The sequence below is a fragment of the Oncorhynchus keta genome, chromosome 21 (genome assembly GCF_023373465.1).
Source record: "Oncorhynchus keta strain PuntledgeMale-10-30-2019 chromosome 21, Oket_V2, whole genome shotgun sequence".
In the NCBI taxonomy this organism is placed as follows: Eukaryota; Metazoa; Chordata; class Actinopteri; order Salmoniformes; family Salmonidae; genus Oncorhynchus; species Oncorhynchus keta.
The window spans coordinates 5,053,211-5,070,855 of NC_068441.1; positions in this window are offsets into that span (position 1 = coordinate 5,053,211).

Consider the following 17,645-nt stretch of genomic DNA (forward strand, 5'->3'; position numbering starts at 1 on the left):
TTTAGTTGAGGTAATTGAGGTAATATATACAAGTAGGTAGAGTTACTGACTATGCATAGATAATACACAGAGAGTAGCAGCAGCATAAAAGAGGGGGGCAATGCAAATAGTCTGGGTAGCCATTTGGCGCTCCACTACCGCTTTCCGTACGGTAGCAGAGAGAACACTATGACTAGCGTGGCTGGAGTCTTTCACAATTTTCAGTATAGAGGTCCTGGATGGCAGGAAGCTTGGCCCCAGTGATGTACTGGGCAGTACGCACTACCCTCTTGAGTACCTTGCGGTCGTACACCGACTGTTGCCATACCAGGCAGTGATGCAACTAGTCAGGATGCTCTCTCTGGTGCAGCTGTAGAACCTTTTGAGGATCTGAGGACCCATGGCAAATCTTTACAGTCTCCTGAGGGGGAATAGGTTTTGTCTTGCCCTCTTCACGACAGTCTTGGTGTGCTTGGACCATGTTAGTTTGTTGGTTATGTGGACACCAAGGAACTTGAAACTCTCAACCTGTTCCACCACAGCCCCGTCAATGAGAATGGGGGCATGCTCGGTCCTCCTTTTCTTGTAGTCCACAATCATCTCCTTTGTCTTGAGCACGTTGAGGGAGAGGTTGTTGTCCTGGAACCACACTGTCAGGTCTCTGACCTCCTCCCTATAGGCTGTCTCGTTGTTTTTGGTGATCAGGCCTACCACTGTTGTGTCATCGGCAAACTTAATGATGGTGTTGGAGTCGTACCTGGCCGTGCAGCCATGAGTGAACAGTGTGTACAGGAGGGGACTGAGCACACACCCCTGAGGGGCCCCCGTGTTGAGGGTCAGCGTGGCGGATATGTTGTTACCTACTCTTACCTAGAGGCGAAAGAAACGCATGCCTGTTTAGGCAAGGTGCTGGCTGGCAGAGTAGAACTCTTGAAAAATGAAATGAGAGACGCACACTCTAGGAGTTCAGATGCAATAATTTAACAACCAACGTTTTGACAGACAAGCTGTCTTCATCAGGGTATACCGTTACCACCTGGGGGCGGCCCGTCAGGAATTCCAGTATCCAGTAGCAGATGGAGGTGTTTAGTCCCAGAGTCTTTAGCTTAGTGATGAGCTTTGAGGGCACTATGGTGTTGAATGCTGAGCTGTAGTCAATGAACAGCATTCTCACATAGGTGTTCCATTTGTCCAGGTGTGAAAGGGCAGTGTGGAGTGCAATAGAGATTGCATCAACTGTGGATCTGTTGGGGTGGTATGGAAATTGGTGTGGTCTAGGGTTTCTGGGATAATGGTGTTGATGTGAGCCATGACCAGCCTTTCAAAGCACTTCATGGCTACAGACGTGAGTGTTACGTGTCGGTGGTCATTTATGCAGGTTACCTTAGTGTTCTTGGACACAGGGACTATGGTGGTCTGCTTGAAACCTGTTGGTATTACAGACTCGGACAGGGAGAGGTTGAAAATGCCAGTGAAGACACTTGCCAGTTGGTCAGCGCATGCTCGGAGTACACGTCCTGGTAATCCGTCTGGCCCTGCGGTCTTATGAATGTTGACCTGTTTAAAGGTCTTACTCACATTGGCTGCGGAGAGCGTGATCACACAGTTGTCCGGAACAGCTGATGCTCTCATGCATGTTTTAGTGTTACTTGCCCCGAAGCGAGCATAGAAGTAATTTAGCTCATCTGGTAGGCTCGTATCACTGGGCAGCTCGCGACTGTGCTTCTCTTTGTAGTCTGTAATAGTTTGCAAGCCCTGCCACATCCGACAAGCGTCGGAGCCGGTGTAGTTATTGTTATTGTTTTTCTTATTGTGTTACTTTTTATTATTATTTAGCTCAGTGCAGATGTTGCCTGTAATCCATGGCTTCTGGTTGGAGTATTACGTACTAGAGGTCGACCGATTATTATTTTTCAACGCCGATACTGATACCGATGATTGGAGGACCAAAAAAAAGCTGATACCGATTAATCGGACGATTTATATATATATATATATTTGTAATAAATGACAATTACAACAATACTGAATGAACTAGAGGTCGACCTTTTAATCGGAATGGCCGATTAATGAGGGACGATTTCAAGTTTTCATAACAATCGGAAATCAGTATTTTTGGGCGCCGATTTGCCGATTTATTTACACCTTTATTTAATATTTATTTACTAGGCAAGTCAGTTAAGAACACATTCTTATTTTCAATGACGGCCTAGGAACGGTGGGTTAACTGCCTCGTTCAGGGGCAGAACAACAGATTTTCACCTTGTTAGCTCGGGGGATCCAATCTTGCAACCTTACTGTTAACTAGTCCAACGCAATAACGACCTGCCTCTCTCTCGTTGCACTCCACAAGGAGACTGCCTGTTATGCAAATGCAGTAAGCCAAGGTAAGTTGCTAGCTAGCATTAAACTACTCTTATAAAAACAATCAATCATAATCACTAGTTAACTACACATGGTTGATGATATTACTAGATATTATCTAGCGTGTCCTGTGTTGCATATAATCTGACTGAGCATACAAGCATACAAGTATCTAAGTATCTGACTGAGCGGTGGTAGGCAGAAGCAGGCGTGTAAACATTCATTCAAACAGCACTTTCGTGCGTTTTGCCAGCAGCTCTTTCGTTGTGCGTCAAGCATTGTGCTGTTTATGACTTCAAACCTATCAACTCCCGAGATGAGGCTGGTGTGATCGAAGTGAAATGGCTGGCTAGTTAGCGCGTGCTAATAGCGTTTCAAACTTCACTCGCTCTGAGCCTTGGGGTGGTTGTTCCCTTGCTCTGCATGGGTAACGATGCTTCGATGTGGTGGCTGTTGTCGCTGTGTTGTTGGTTCGAGCCCAGGGAGGAGCGAGGAGAGGGACGGAAGCTATACTGTTAACCTGGCAATACTAAAGTGCCTATAAGAACATCCAATAGTCAAAGGTTAATGAAATACAAATGGTATAGAGGGAAATAGTCCTATAATAACTACAACCTAAAACTTCTTACCTGGGAATATTGAAGACTCATGTTAAAAGGAACCACCAGCTTTCATATGTTCTCATGTTCTGAGCAAGGAACTGAAACGTTAGCTTTCTTACATAGCACATATTGCACTTTTACGTTCTTCTCCAACACTTTGTTTTTGCATTATTTAAACCAAATTGAACATGTTTCATTATCTACTTGAGGATAAATTCATTTTATTGATGTATTATAGTAAGTTAAAATAAGTGTTAATTCAGCATTGTTGTAATTGTCATTATTACAAATACATTTTTTTTAAATCGTCCGATTAATCGGTATCGGCTTTTGTGGTCCTCCAATAATCGGTATCCACGTTGAAATATCATAAATCGGTCGACCACACTTTTATTTTAACTTAATATATTACGTAAATAAAATCATTTTAGTCTCAAATAATGTTCAATTTGGTTTAAATAATGCAAAACACAGTGTTGGAGAAGAAAGTAAAAGTGCAATATGTGCTATGTAAGAAAGCTAACGTTTCAGTTACCATTTGTATTTCATATACCTTTGACTATATGATATTCTTATAGGCACTTTAGTATTGCCAGCCTAATCTTGGGAGTAGATAGGCTTGATGTTATAAACAGTGCTGTGCATCAAGCATTGCTAAGAGCTGCTGTTTGAATGAATGCTTTCAAGCCTGCTGCTGTCTACCACCGCTCAGTCAGACTGCTCTATCAAATATCATATAATATTCTTAATTATAATATAATAAACACACAGAAATACGAGCCTTTGGTCATTAGTATGGTCAAATCCGGAAACCATCATTTCGAAAACAAAATGTTTATTCTTTGTGAAATACGGAATCGTTACGTATTTTATCAAACGGGTGGCAACCCTAAGTCTAAATATTACTGTTACATAGCACAACCTTCAATGTTATGTCATAATTATGTAAAATTCTGGCAAATTAATTACGGTCTTTGTTAGGAATAAATGGCCTTTCAACAGTTTGCAACGATCCAGGCGGCCCAAACTGCTGCATATACCCTGACTCTGCTTCCACTGAACGCAAGAGAAGTGACACAATTTCTCTCGTTAATATTGCCTGCTAACAGAAATGTATTTGAACTATATATGCGGGTTAAAAAATATATACTTGTGTATTGATTTTAAGAAAGGCATTGATGTTTATGGTTAGGTAAATTATTGCAACAATTGTACTTTTTTCGCGAATGCGCTTTTGTTAAATCATCACCCGTTTGACGAAATTGAAGTCGGCTGTGATTCGATGATAAATTAACAGGCACCGCATTGATTATATGCAACGCAGTGATTATGTGAAGCTTGATTGTTTTTTATGAGAAGTTTAATGCTAGCTAGCAACTTACCTTGGCTCCTTGCAGCCACAAGGTCCTTTTGATTCCGCACTTGCGTAACAGGTGGTCAGCCTGCCACGCAGTCTCCTCGTGGATTGCAGTGTAATCATCTGTAATCAGATTACAGATTGTTATGAAAACTTGAAATCGGCCATGTCTACCTCTCGTACGTACAGTCACTGTGGGGACGACGTCACCGATGCACTTATGAAGCCAGTGTACTCCTCAATGCCATCGGAAGAATCCTGGAACATATTCCAGTCTGTGCTAGCAAAACAGTCCTGTAGCTTAGCATCGGCTTCATCTGACCACTTTTTTACTGACCGAGTTACTGGTGCTTCCTGGTGCTTACAAGACTTCCTTAGATGTCGGGCACCAGCTGTTGTTTACAAATATACATAGACCGTCACCATTTGTCTTACCAGAGGCTGCTGTTCGTCTTTCAGCCACGACTCGTGGAAACATAAGATATTACAGTTTTTAATGTCCCGTTGGTAGGATATACGTGCCTGTAGTTCGTCCACTTTATTATCCAGCGATTGTACGTTGGCCAATAGTACTGATGGCAAAGGCAGATTAGCCATTCGTCGCCGGATCCTTACAAGGCTCCCTGATCTCCTTCCGCGATATCTCCATCTTTTTCTCCTACGAATGCCTGGGATGAGAGCCCCGTCAGTTGTCTGGAGTAAATCCCTCTCTAAATTGCAGCAATCCCACTCTGGATCAACTTGTGGATACCATTTTTATGTCTCTGTGTCCAGTATGAAGGAAGTTTGAGGTAGTTTCGCAAGCCAATGCTAACTAGTGTTAGTGCAATGATTGGAAGTCTATGGGTATCCGCTAGCATACTATTTTTGCCAAAATCCCGAAGTATCCCTTTAAAGTTACACTTTTTTGGGGATATATGGTATTTGAGTTGCCTCTCTAACAAATCCATTTGCTCCCCTCCAAATGTTTTTTAAATGAAAGTTAATTGATGCACACAATCTTCTATAATTTACTCTAAGTGAGCCTTCCCATTATTACAGAATGGATCACCACAGAAACTCAGTAGTCATTCAACCATCTTGTCCCGACACAGCGTTTCTAAAGCCTGCCACTTTGCTCACCTGCTGAAGGGGCATATGCTCAGGTGATGAGGCCACCAAATTTCCCATCTGTCTTTTTATGTAAGAACCATGGATGCAAACCAAGCAACCATCTACCCCCCAAACACAAGTCACCAGTAAATCTTCCAATTTAGGTGTTCAGATTAAGATTTGTGGAAGTATAGATAGTGTTGTCTTTTTAATTTATTTCCCTTATCTTGGAATTACATGTACAAAGAATGTATATGCGGTCATTCTCTGGCAAGCTAAAATCAGGGCCTGTCAGTAGGCTATGCTGGAGGACCCCATCGGCATACCATCAGCTGTGGTAATACAGTATACTGTATGTGTGGTAAATATTCCTCCCCTTCCCAACTCCGTTATCAATACCAGAAAGACCTTTACCGGGCAAACATGACTCTATTAGTGTCTACAGTTTAAGGTTTAAGGTTGAATTTATTTACACCAAATCAAATAAGTGGTAAACAACGACACTGATAAAAACAAATAAATAAATAAAAAGCCGTGTGCAGGTGTGGTTGGAAGCCCAAGGGCTTATATAAAAACCACACCACAAAAAAACGACATACAAAACATAAGTAAAAAATATCAGAAAGGTTTGTTAAACAATATTTTTTTTTAAACACTAATCATAAAATTACAAATGAATCGATCAGCAAACACAAAGAACTGAAAAACGTTATATATGTTAATTAAACGTGTGTGTGCATGTGTGGATGTGAATGTGTGAGAGTTGGGCTATAAGGAGGAGATTACTGAGTTGACATTGAGGGATGAGGAGGTTTTGGCAATGTGAAGATATGAATTCCAGAGTACGGTACCTCTGTATCTGATTAGAGAATTGACTATGTGAGGTGTGACAGAGGGGAGGCTAGAGGTTATCGCAGTGTCTTGTGTTATATAGATGGATTTCAGAATTAGCCTGGAAGAATCCATTGAAGGGTTAAGGTAAACTGTCTGGGAGGTATGAGCATTTGTAGATGAAAATGCATAATTTGCTGGACATTAATGTAAATAGACAAGATATTGTTTCTTAAACAAAGGTGTAGATGGAGCCAGGTAATTAGAGGAGATGGCTAGTCTTGCAAATGTCTTTTGTATGATAAGTAATTTGTGGAGGTAAGAGGCGTGTGTACTGGCCCAGACAATATTACAGTAAATTAGATATAGGTAAATTAGATATATCTTTCCAGTATCATTTTTCAGCAATTAGAACTCAGAGGAATCTAGTGGATGCGACTTGTGACTTAAAAAAATACAATAATTGTGGATACAATAAAGATTTTACATGAAAGATAATTTGTTTATCTGGAACCAATCATACAATTTGTCCATGCCTGGGTTAGCTTCATTAATTAGTCAATCAAAATAATTTTATGATAAAATCAAATTGGTGTCATCAGCAAGAGAATGGGAAGTACGATAGAAGACACAGCAGCAAGGTCATTGATATAGGGATAACAAAGGTCACATTATCCAACCCTGTTAGACACCACAGGATATCTTGACCCTGGTAGATGCACAGACATTTGCATAAACAAATTGTTGTCTATCATAAATATAACTATATAACCAATTATATCGTAAAATCATGAAAAACGAAATATTAGAAAGTCATATTTCATGATCAACCGTGTCAAACACTTTGGATAAATCGAAAAAGATGCCAAGAGCGTGTTCATTGTTGTTAAGGGCTGTAAATATGTGACCCACATGTTGCAAAAGAGACATATCTGTGGAGTAGTTTTTACGAAAACCTATTAGTGCTCATATAGAATACAGTGTTGATTTTAAATGTTTCAACATTCTCTTATACACTAATTTTTCTAGTATTTTAGAAGAATACCAGTTTGCATAGATTTGGTGAAAATATACATTAGAGGCTCAGTGATCGAGGAAGACACTGATTTCACTAGAGGCACCAATCTCATCATGACCTCCTGCTCCTGCTGTTACCAATTACCTCCATCACATGGGCTCCTGAGTGGCGCAGCGATCTAACGCACTGCATTTCAGTGATAAGAGGCGTTACTACAGACCCTGGTTTGATTCCAGGCTGTGTCACAAACGTCCGTGATTGGGAGTCCCATAGGGTGGAGCACAATTGGCCCAGCGTTGTCCGGGTTAGGGTTTGACCGGGTTAGGGCCGTCATTGTAAATAGGAATTTGTTAACTGACTTGCTTAGTTCAATAAAGGTGAAATAAAAAAACATCAGGACGATCAAACTGGAGAAGAGAACGGAAATGTCCCTTAATGTAAATCCAAGGGATTTCCATCAGTTTCCTCAATTCGCAAAAAACTTTATTAAATTCACATGAAATAACACCCGGATCACTATAGTTCTTATTTCCAACAATATATTGAGATGGGATAGTTGTAGATCCCTTTTTCCTATTCAACAGTTGATTGATGATTTTGTCTATATTATTTAAGGATTCTGGAATTTCTATTATTAAAATATATTTTCGGGGATCTCCCCGAATATAGGTGTGTAAATTTGTTCTTATACTTTTTGTAATTTGCAGAATTCAGAGGAAAGAGATTTGGGAGAAACTTTTTTATAACGTCTTGTTTTTTTTTTTTGAGGCCGGTTTTAAACCAAGGTTTCCAGAACCCTTCTGCTGCTCTCTTTTAACTAAGGGAACGCAATGGTGAAGTACAGAGTTGATCAACATCTTAAAGCGCTCACAATTACTTTTCTTAAATATTGTACATGTAATGCTACTAATCATTCCCACCTGTTCATTCCCAGCTGCCAACGACAAGTGGAACATTGTAAAAGTGGTCAGAAATGTCAGTATAAAGTATACCTGCATTAGGCACATTATTCAAAGAATTTGTAAAAAAATATGATCGATAAGGGTGGCACATGAATTGGTGACTCTTGTGGGCTTATATATGAGGGAATACAGATAAAGCATTCAACAAGTTAGATATCAGTGAGTGATTCTCACTTTTAAATACATGTATGTTTCAATCACCCAATAGAAAACATTGCACCATCATTATCAATCAAATACAAGGTTCATGCAAGGATATCAATGAAACTACCAAATGTCAGAATCGGCCAGCCGATAGATGCATCCAATGACCACTTTCTTACCGCAAGAAAAGGAATAGGAGTGCCTTTCTATGAAAGGAGATTCAACACCAATGTCATCAGGTGTGAGTGTGAGGTCCCTCTCTCACAAAGAGTTGAAAATGTTTCCGATCAAAATTGGACACTCCTCCTCCCACTCATGAAGTCCTACAGTGGTGAACAGCGTGATAAGGAGACATGTCATAAAGCGAGGTTGTCTCTTCAGTCGACCATGTTTCTAAACGGGCAACAATGGGAAATTCACGACTGAGAGAAGACAGACAATGAACAGGGTGGTCATGATTTTTTAGGAAGACTGCGGACGTTCAAATGAAAGGTCGAAAACAAGCTTGTCCTGGAATGAGATACTGCTATACAGGTTGTTCAATTGCGTAACACTACAGCAATCACAAGTGATAGAATTATTTCTAGTAAGTTTCAGAAAATGTGAATCTGGATCAACACAATCATTATATTTATCGTTCGCTTCATTAATATCTAACGGGTTAAAGATCTCGTTATCAGGGTTTGACATCTTCCCAACTAAGAGAGATATACAGCCGGGAATTGTATATACAGTCGGAACTGAAACATTGAAATGTGTGCCTCCCATACAGCCATACATTTGTGTTAGTTTTATCAATAGGGGTCCACTTCCTATGGAATGCACATTGAGACAGTCCACGTAACACCAGTGCGGACTTCAGAGGGTTATGCCATGTAGAGCAATGTGTGTTTTTTGGTCATGAGGTTAGGGGAAACAGATGAACAAATAGAGTAAATATGCATGTATGGTTGTGAGTCCAATCAATGTACTATAGCTGAGTCACTTGCCATATACCTACGAGAGGGAGGGTGAACGACCAGCTGATCGTACTTCAGGTACGCGATATTGCCTTTCTTTTGTTCTTCAATTAGTCGTGGCAGCAGTTTCTTTCTTCTTAGACGTACTTTTTTTCTGAGAAGTCTTCATTGATGAAGATTTTGGTTCCCTTCAGGCACTTGGCTCTCCTGAGAATCTCCTCATCTTTGAACCTGAGCAGTTTCACCACTAGTATGGATCCCAGATTGGACCCAGATTTTCTAATGAAGGAGAAGTTTTTATTTTTTAACAACCAAATCTCTATTTTTGATGTAAATAGTTTGTTATAGAAGGGTCCAGACACCTTTTGGGGGATTTCCTTTGTTTTCTCATCCTCGTTGTGCAGTATGTTGGCCAAGACAAAAACATGAACAACGGCTCCAAAAACATCAAAATACGTCCTTTTAGAACTGGCAAAATCTCCCAGTATAATGATGCAGGTCTTTTGACGTTGTACACATGAAATTGTGTCATTCCAAACTTTATCCACAGCGTTATATTACATTGATTTGTGTCTTGAGTGATACTTCGCCGTCCATTCTACAGGTAGTTCCAAAATAAAGGAGTTGATGAGCGATACAAAGTATATTGAAAGCAGGTGCTTCCACACACAGGTTCCATACTCATGTAGAATCTATGCCAAGGCACATTGAAGCTGTTCTGGGAACTCGTGGTGGGCCAACGCTCTATTAAGACACTTAATATTGACGTTTCCTCTATTTTGGCCTGTAGCAGCAGGTGACACGGAGTATGGAACAGCTGGATAGGGGAAGCGGTTCGAGTCGCACAAAAGAGAATATACTGCTGCGGATAAAGTTTGGAATTGCACAATTTCATGTTTACAACATCTAAAGACCTGCCTCACAATACTGAGAGCTTTTGCCATTTCTAAAAGGACATAATTGGTTGTTTTTGGAGCGTTTTTCAGGACCCCCATACTGCACAATGAAGATAAGGAAGTGATTCTGCTGTTTTTGGGTGTTGATCAAGTGAAATCACAAAAAAGTGTTATATATATATATACATACAACATTTAGATGTGCTTGTAAAAAAGAAAACTTTGCCTTTTAAAGAAGCAATTTGTGTGTGTACTTGTGCGTGTGAGTTGTGTGATGTGTGTGTGTGTGTGTACTTGTGCGTGTGAGTTGTGTGTGTGTGTGTGTGTGTGTGTGTGTGTGTGTGTGTGTGTGTGTGTGTGTGTGTGTGTGTGTGTGTGTGTGTGTGTGAGTGTGTGTGTGTGTGTGTGTGTGTGTGTGTGTGTGTGTGTGTGTGTGTGTGTGTGTGTGTGTGTGTGTGTGTGTGTGTGTGTGTGTGTGTGTGTGTGTGTGTGTGTACTTGTGTGTGAGTTGTGTGATGTGTGTGTGTGTGTGTGTGTGTGTACTTGTGCGTGTGAGTTGTGTGATGTGTGTGTGTGTGTGTTGTGTAGTGTGAGAGAGGGAGATTGCGGAGCCTGACTCCTACGACAGCGATGGAGGGCTCTGTTCTACAGTGTGTGAATGGAACCATTACATCACTGAGTAGGAAGGAGCCCAGTCTGGTTAATAATGCATTGTGTTTTATCATAAAATACAGTAGCTGTAACATTTTTTCAAAAACATATGGCATTCCCGTCACTGATACCCTCTCTGACACCATTAATGGAAGACGTAGTAGGGTGTGATTATCATATTTACCAACCAGACTGTATTACGTTTGTCTCTCCATTTTGCTCTGTTCAGTTTCCGACACTGTGAAGGGGTTAATATACATACAGTGCATTCTGAACGTATTCAACCTTAAGTCTTCTTGGGTATGACGCACACCTGTATTTGGGGAGTTTCTCCCATTCTTCTCTGTAGGTCCTCTCAAGCTCTGTCAGGTTGGATGGGGAACATTGCTGCACAGCTATTTTCAGGTCTCTCCAGAGATGTTCGATTGGGTTCAAGTCCGGGCTCTGGCTGGACCACTCAAGGACATAACAGAGACTTGGCCTGAAGCCACTCCTGCATTGTCTTGGCTGTGTGCTTAGGGTCATTGTCCTGTTGGAAGGTGAACCTTTGCCCCAGGTCCTGAGCACTCTGGAGCAGGTTTTCAACAATAATCTCTCTGTACTTTGCTCTGTTCATCTTTCCCTTGATCCTAGTCTTCCTATCCCTGCCGCTGAAAAACAACCCCACAGCATGATGCTACCACCACCATGCTTCACCGTAGGGATGGTGCCAGGTTTCCTCCAGACGTGATGCTTGGCATTCAGGCCAAAGAGTTCAAAGAGAATCTTTTTTTCATCAGACCAGGGAATCTTGTTTCTCATGGTCTGAGAGTCCTTTAGGAGCCTTTCAGCAAACTCCAAGCAGGCTGCCATGTGCCTTTTACTGAGGAGTGGCTTCCATCTGGCCACTCTACCATAAAGGCCTGATTGGTGGAGTGCTGCAGAAATGGTTGTACTTCTGGAAGGTTCTCCCATCTCCACAGAGGAACTCTGGAGCTCTGTCAGAGTGACCATCGGGTTCTTGGTCACCTCCCTGACCAAGGCACATCTCCCCTGATTGCTCAGTTTGGCCGGGCAGCCAGCTCTAGGAAGAGTCTTGGTGGTTCCAAACTTCTTCCATTTAAGAATGATGGAGGCCACTGTGTTCTTGGGGACCTTCAATGCTGCAGAAATGTTTTGGAACCCTTCCCCAGATCTGTGCCTTGACACAATCCTCTCTCGGAGCTCTATGGACAATTCTTTCAACCTCATGGCTTGGTTTTTGCTCTGACATGCACTGTCAACGGTGGGACCTTATATAAACATGTGTGTGCTTTTATAAATCATGTCCAATCAATTGAATTTACTGCAGGTGGACTCCAGTCAAGTTGGAAACAGGATGCACCTGAGCTCAATTCCGAGTCTCATAGCAAAGGGTCTGAATACTTATGTAAATAATGTACTTCTGTTTTTTACTTTTAATACATTTGCAAAAAATGTTTAATAACCTATTTTCACTTTGTCATTATGGGATATTGTGTGTAGATTGAAACATTTAATTTAATCCATTTTAGAATAAGGATGTAATGTAAAAACATTTTTGAAACAGTCAAGGGGTCTGAATACTTTCGAATGCACCGTATATAACCTTCCCCAGACTCTCAAACCCCTCCAAGGACAGACTATCCACCTTCCATCTCAGCCCCTCCCTATTCAGGAATATACCTGTCCAACTACATCCATGCAACCCTTTTTGGCAACCACTTTTGATCCTGTCTGTTCTCTGTTGCTGACTGCCACCCTCCTCCATCCCTGTCAGAGTGAAGACAGCGCAGCCATTTCTGGGTAATGGGATGTACAGGGGGCTAGTGATGGGGGGAAGGATGTGAGGGAAGGTAAGGCTGGATAAACACACCTCGGTTTCAGAGGAACAGGGCTGTTAAATCAACTTCAGGTGGCTGATAAAAGGATCTCAATAGAATCCCAGCAAGAGCTGCTCCCAGCTGCCTGCCGGATAGATAGATTCCCAGGCATTGGCAGCCAGCAGCAGCAGCAACGGGACTGGACCCAAAAGATTGATGGGGATGGAGGAAGCCCTTTCTCTTCTCTTCCCCCTCTCTCCCATCCCCAAGTGGTTCCCAGGGGGGAGTGTGGCTTTTTTTGGGCCCATCAACAGTGTGATATCGGTTTAAAAATGCAATCTGATGGACCCCGCGAGTGGAGTGGGGAGCAATCGTTTTACCTGAGCACAGATGACGAGGCACGGGCAGGCCAAGCACAAGAGGTTCACTGGGTTGTGTCATTGACTCCCCAAAACAATAACCCAATAATGAGTGCTATATTAATAATAAGGTGTGCTGTGAACTACACCATGACTCTGGTGTTATAATTAGCCTGATTCTCCCAGTTGTAAAGTCCTGAACCAACGTACTCTGTGGCAGAGCATCGGAAGTGAGAGGAATGTTGTTATGCATGTAGGTCATGTTCCCATCTGCCTTAATCACTGGCTATATATAATCTGCTTCAGAGAGACGTTTAGCCCGCTCTCCTGTGTTGAGTGTCTTTCTGAGACATTTAAAGCAACAAGGTATCACGTCTCACTTCAGTATTCAACGTTTGTCCAGGGGGAGGATAAATGCAAAATTTTGAAGTTAAGTTTGGGCATTAATTGCGACTGGTTAAGGTAAGGTTTATGGTTCGGGACAGGGTTAAACCAGAATCAGAAAAGGACTGAAACTGCAATCCTCGGAGCCGGATCCCACTTGATGGTAGTAGAGCCCAACAGTGGAGGTGTCATAATACCCATAAAACCTAGCGGTCAAACAGGCAAATGGTTCTAATTGTTTTCCCACCCTTCATTTTTCCCATAGGGAATTTTAGAAACACTTAAAGTTAGGGCTGTGTTTCTTGTAGGCTTACCCTGGCGTGGAGTTTTGATAACCATGTAAATCTCTCTGGTGACTATTATCAATATACAGTATGCGGCTCTATTTATTCTCAGATTTGAAAATGCTAATTAGCATCAAAGTAGACATCATGCAAGAATACAAATCCCTGCCAGCTCCTGCACATCATCTCTATCAGACGCCTTTGCTAACAAGTATTGTGTTAATTTAAAACTTGCTGAAGACAGTTTCACAGAATTGTCCATTTAAAGACATTTTGCCAATTTATTCATTACAAAATGTAGCTCACATTAGATATTTAATCCAGAGATTCTTAACTTTGCCTCAAATTCCGCAGTCTCACCCAGATCATCATGGCGTTTGTAGTTCTTTATGACACAAAAGCTGAAGAACGTACGCACATCCAGGTACTTTCCACAGGTGCTGGGGTTGTAGGCCAAACTCATGGAAAACAGGAAGGAAACCGCTGCACACTGCTCCTCATGCTCACAGGTGATATTTATTTACAACAACATTTTGACCCTTAGGTCTTCATCAGGCATCCATATACCAGGTGGGGCAGTTCAGTGACATCACTTCCTGAAACAGGAGGTTAAAAAGGTATGACATAGGTTTCACTATATGAGCATACACAAGGAATGTAATATACATGCACATACAATATTCAATTAGGATTTTTCTTTTGAAGAAAAAAAAGATTTGGACATATTGAAACTATAAAAAAGGTTTCAAGTCAAACTCCTCGTTAAGGCCAAGAGGAGACAGTGTGTTGAGCCTGTGGATCCAGAAAGATCCCCTTTTGAAGAAGTTTCCTCTCAATGTCCCCTCCACTGCTTGATCTCTTGACCATTTCTATTCCAATGTATCTCAGAGAACTAATAGGATGTCCAGCTTGTACAACATGAACAGCAACCGGATGTGTTGTCTCACCTGTCTGGACATTGCTACGGTGCTCACTGATCCATGTCTGAAGGCTTCTATGGGTTTTCCCTACGTAAGACAGACCACAACAACATTTCAACATGTAAATAACATTGGCGGACATGCAGGTCAAATTATATTAAATCTTTGTCCTGTGTGGGGGGTTGTGGGTAAATTAGTTGCACTTATACGTGAATTGAGCATATTGGCCACATTTGTAATTACCCTCCGTACGTTTCCCTTTTCTCTGGTGGGTAATCAGATGTAACCACAATGTCTCTCACGTTTGGGGGTCTTTTAAAGATCATATGTGGGGGATGTTTAAAAATGGGTTTAAATTGTGGGTCAGTATCAATAATGTACCAGTGCTTCCTGATAATGATCTTAAATGCCTTCCCCAATGGTGAGTATCGGGTGAAGCATGATGGGACATGATCTGCTTTTTCTTTGACTTTTGGTTGAAGGTCTTCCAACTGTGTTAGTCTTTCAAAATGATCATTGGCATGTTTTACCCAATTGTCTTTGTACCCATTTTCCTTAAACCTTTGTGTGAGGTCCGTGGTCTGTTTCTAATAAGAAGCATCAGAGCTGCATATTCTTCTGATGCGACTGAATTGACTTATAGGGAGACTTTTAATGTGGATGTGGATGAAAGCTGTCACCGCTACGGAGGTTATTCTTGTCCGTGGGTTTCCAAAAGAGATCTGGTTTTGGGAGGTTTTGTCCTTAATAACTATCACTTCAAGAAAACTGATTTGTGATAGGTCATAGTTAATGGTGAAATGAAGGTGTTCATTCATAGCTTTTAAATAAGCATGGAATTCTAAAAGTTATGTCCCTGGATAGATCACATAAATGTCATCCAAATATATCAGAGTTAGGAGAATATTGGAGAGAAAAGGGTTAAGATCTGGATTCAGCACCACCTGTTTTTCAAACATTCCTAGCTATAGGTTAGCATAATTAGGAGCCTTATAGAGCTCCCCATCGCTGTCCCTTTTGTCTGGAGGAAAAAGTCTCCTCTGAAGAGAAAATAGTTGGAGGTTAGTACCAGTTCAGCCATGTCCACAATACAATTGGTGCTGGGTACAGCATTAGGGGGACGCTCATTGAGGTAGAACATGAGGGCCTCTAGGCCTCCCTGATGGGGGATGTTAGTATATAGACTGGTAACATCAAAAGTACACCGAATACAATTTTCAGGTAACTGGTCCACAGATTTCAAAAGATTAATCAAATCAGTAGAGACTCTATTAGAGGTCGACCGATTATGATTGTTCTGCGCCAATAGCGATACCGATTATTGGAGGACCAATAAAACCGATTAATCTGATTATTTTTTATTTATTTTTATTTGTAATAATGACAATTACAACAATACTGAATTAACACTTATTTTAACTTAATATAATACAGAAAATCATATTAATCATAAAATCAATTTGTCCTCAAGTAAATAATGAAACCTGTTCAATTTGGTTTAAATAATGCAAAAACAAAGTGTTGGAGAAGAAAGTAAAAGTGCAATATGTGCTATGTAAGAAATCTAACGCTTCAGTTCCTTGCTCAGAACATGAGAACATATGAAAGCTGGTGGTTCCTTTTAACATCAGTCTTCAATATTCCCAGGTAAGAAGTTTTAGGTTGTAGTTATTATAGTAATTATAGGACTATTTCCCTCTACACCATTTGTATTTCATATAATTTTGACTATTGGATGTTCTTATAGGCACTTTAGTATTGCCAGTGTAACAGTATAGCTTCCGTCCCTCTCCTCGCTCCTCCCTGGGCTCGAACCAGCAACACAACGACAACAGCCACCATCGAAGCAGCGTTACCCATGCAGAGCAAGGGAACAATTACTAGAAGACTCAGAGCGAGTGACGTTTGAAACGCTATTAGCGCGCGCTAACTAGCTAGCCATTTCACTTCAGTTACACCAGCCTCATCTCAGGAGTTGACAGGCTTGAAGTCATAAACAGCGCAATGCTTGACGCACAACGAAGAGCTGCTGGCAAAACGCACGAAAGTGCTGTTTGAATGAATGTTTACGCGCCTGCTTCTGCCTACCACCACTCAGTTAGATACTAGATACTTGTATGCTTGTATGCTCAGTCGGATTATATGCAACGCAGGACACGCTAGATAATATCTAGTAATATCATCAACCATTTGTAGTTAACTAGTGATTATGATTGATTGTTTTTTTATAAGATAAGTTTAATGCTAGTTAGTAACTTACCTTGGCTTACTGCATTCACGTAACAGGCAGTCTCCTTGTGGAGTGCAACGAGAGGGAGAGAGGCAGGTCGTTATTGCGTTGCACTAGTTAACTGTAAGGTTGCAAGATTGGATCCCTGAGCTGACAAGGTGAAAATCTGTCGTTCTGCCCCTGAACGAGGCAGTTAACCCGCCGTTCCCAGGCCGTCATTGAAAATAAGAATGTGTTCTTAACTGACTTGCCTAGTTAAATAAAGGTCTAAAAAAATACCGATTTCCGATTGTTATGAAAACTTGAAATCGGCCCGAATTAATCGGCCATTCCGATTAATCGGTCGACCTCTAGTCTCTAGTATACGTGGGGAGGGAGATTGCCCAGGGTTTCACAAAATGGTCTACAAAGGTAGAGATATTCTCTGTCAGAGATCCGTTACTACACACAATGGGCCTGCCTGGCATAGGTGGTGTCATGCTCTTGTGAATTTTGGGTAGAGCGTATATGACAGGTGTGGTTGGGCAGTCAACTTTCATATACTCATATTCTGTCTTTGTAATTTCCCCATCATTCAAAGCTTTAGACAAGTTGTCATGGATCAGAGACTTGAATTGATTAGTAGGGTCCTTTGGGAGTCTTTTGTAAAATGCATCATCGCTAAATTGTCTCAGAATTTCCTGTTCATAGTCTGCTGCATTTAGTATCACTAATGCACCTCCTTTGTCGGCAGGTTTTATAATGATACTGGAGTCATTTTTACGTTACATAAGAGATTCTTTCTATGCTTTGG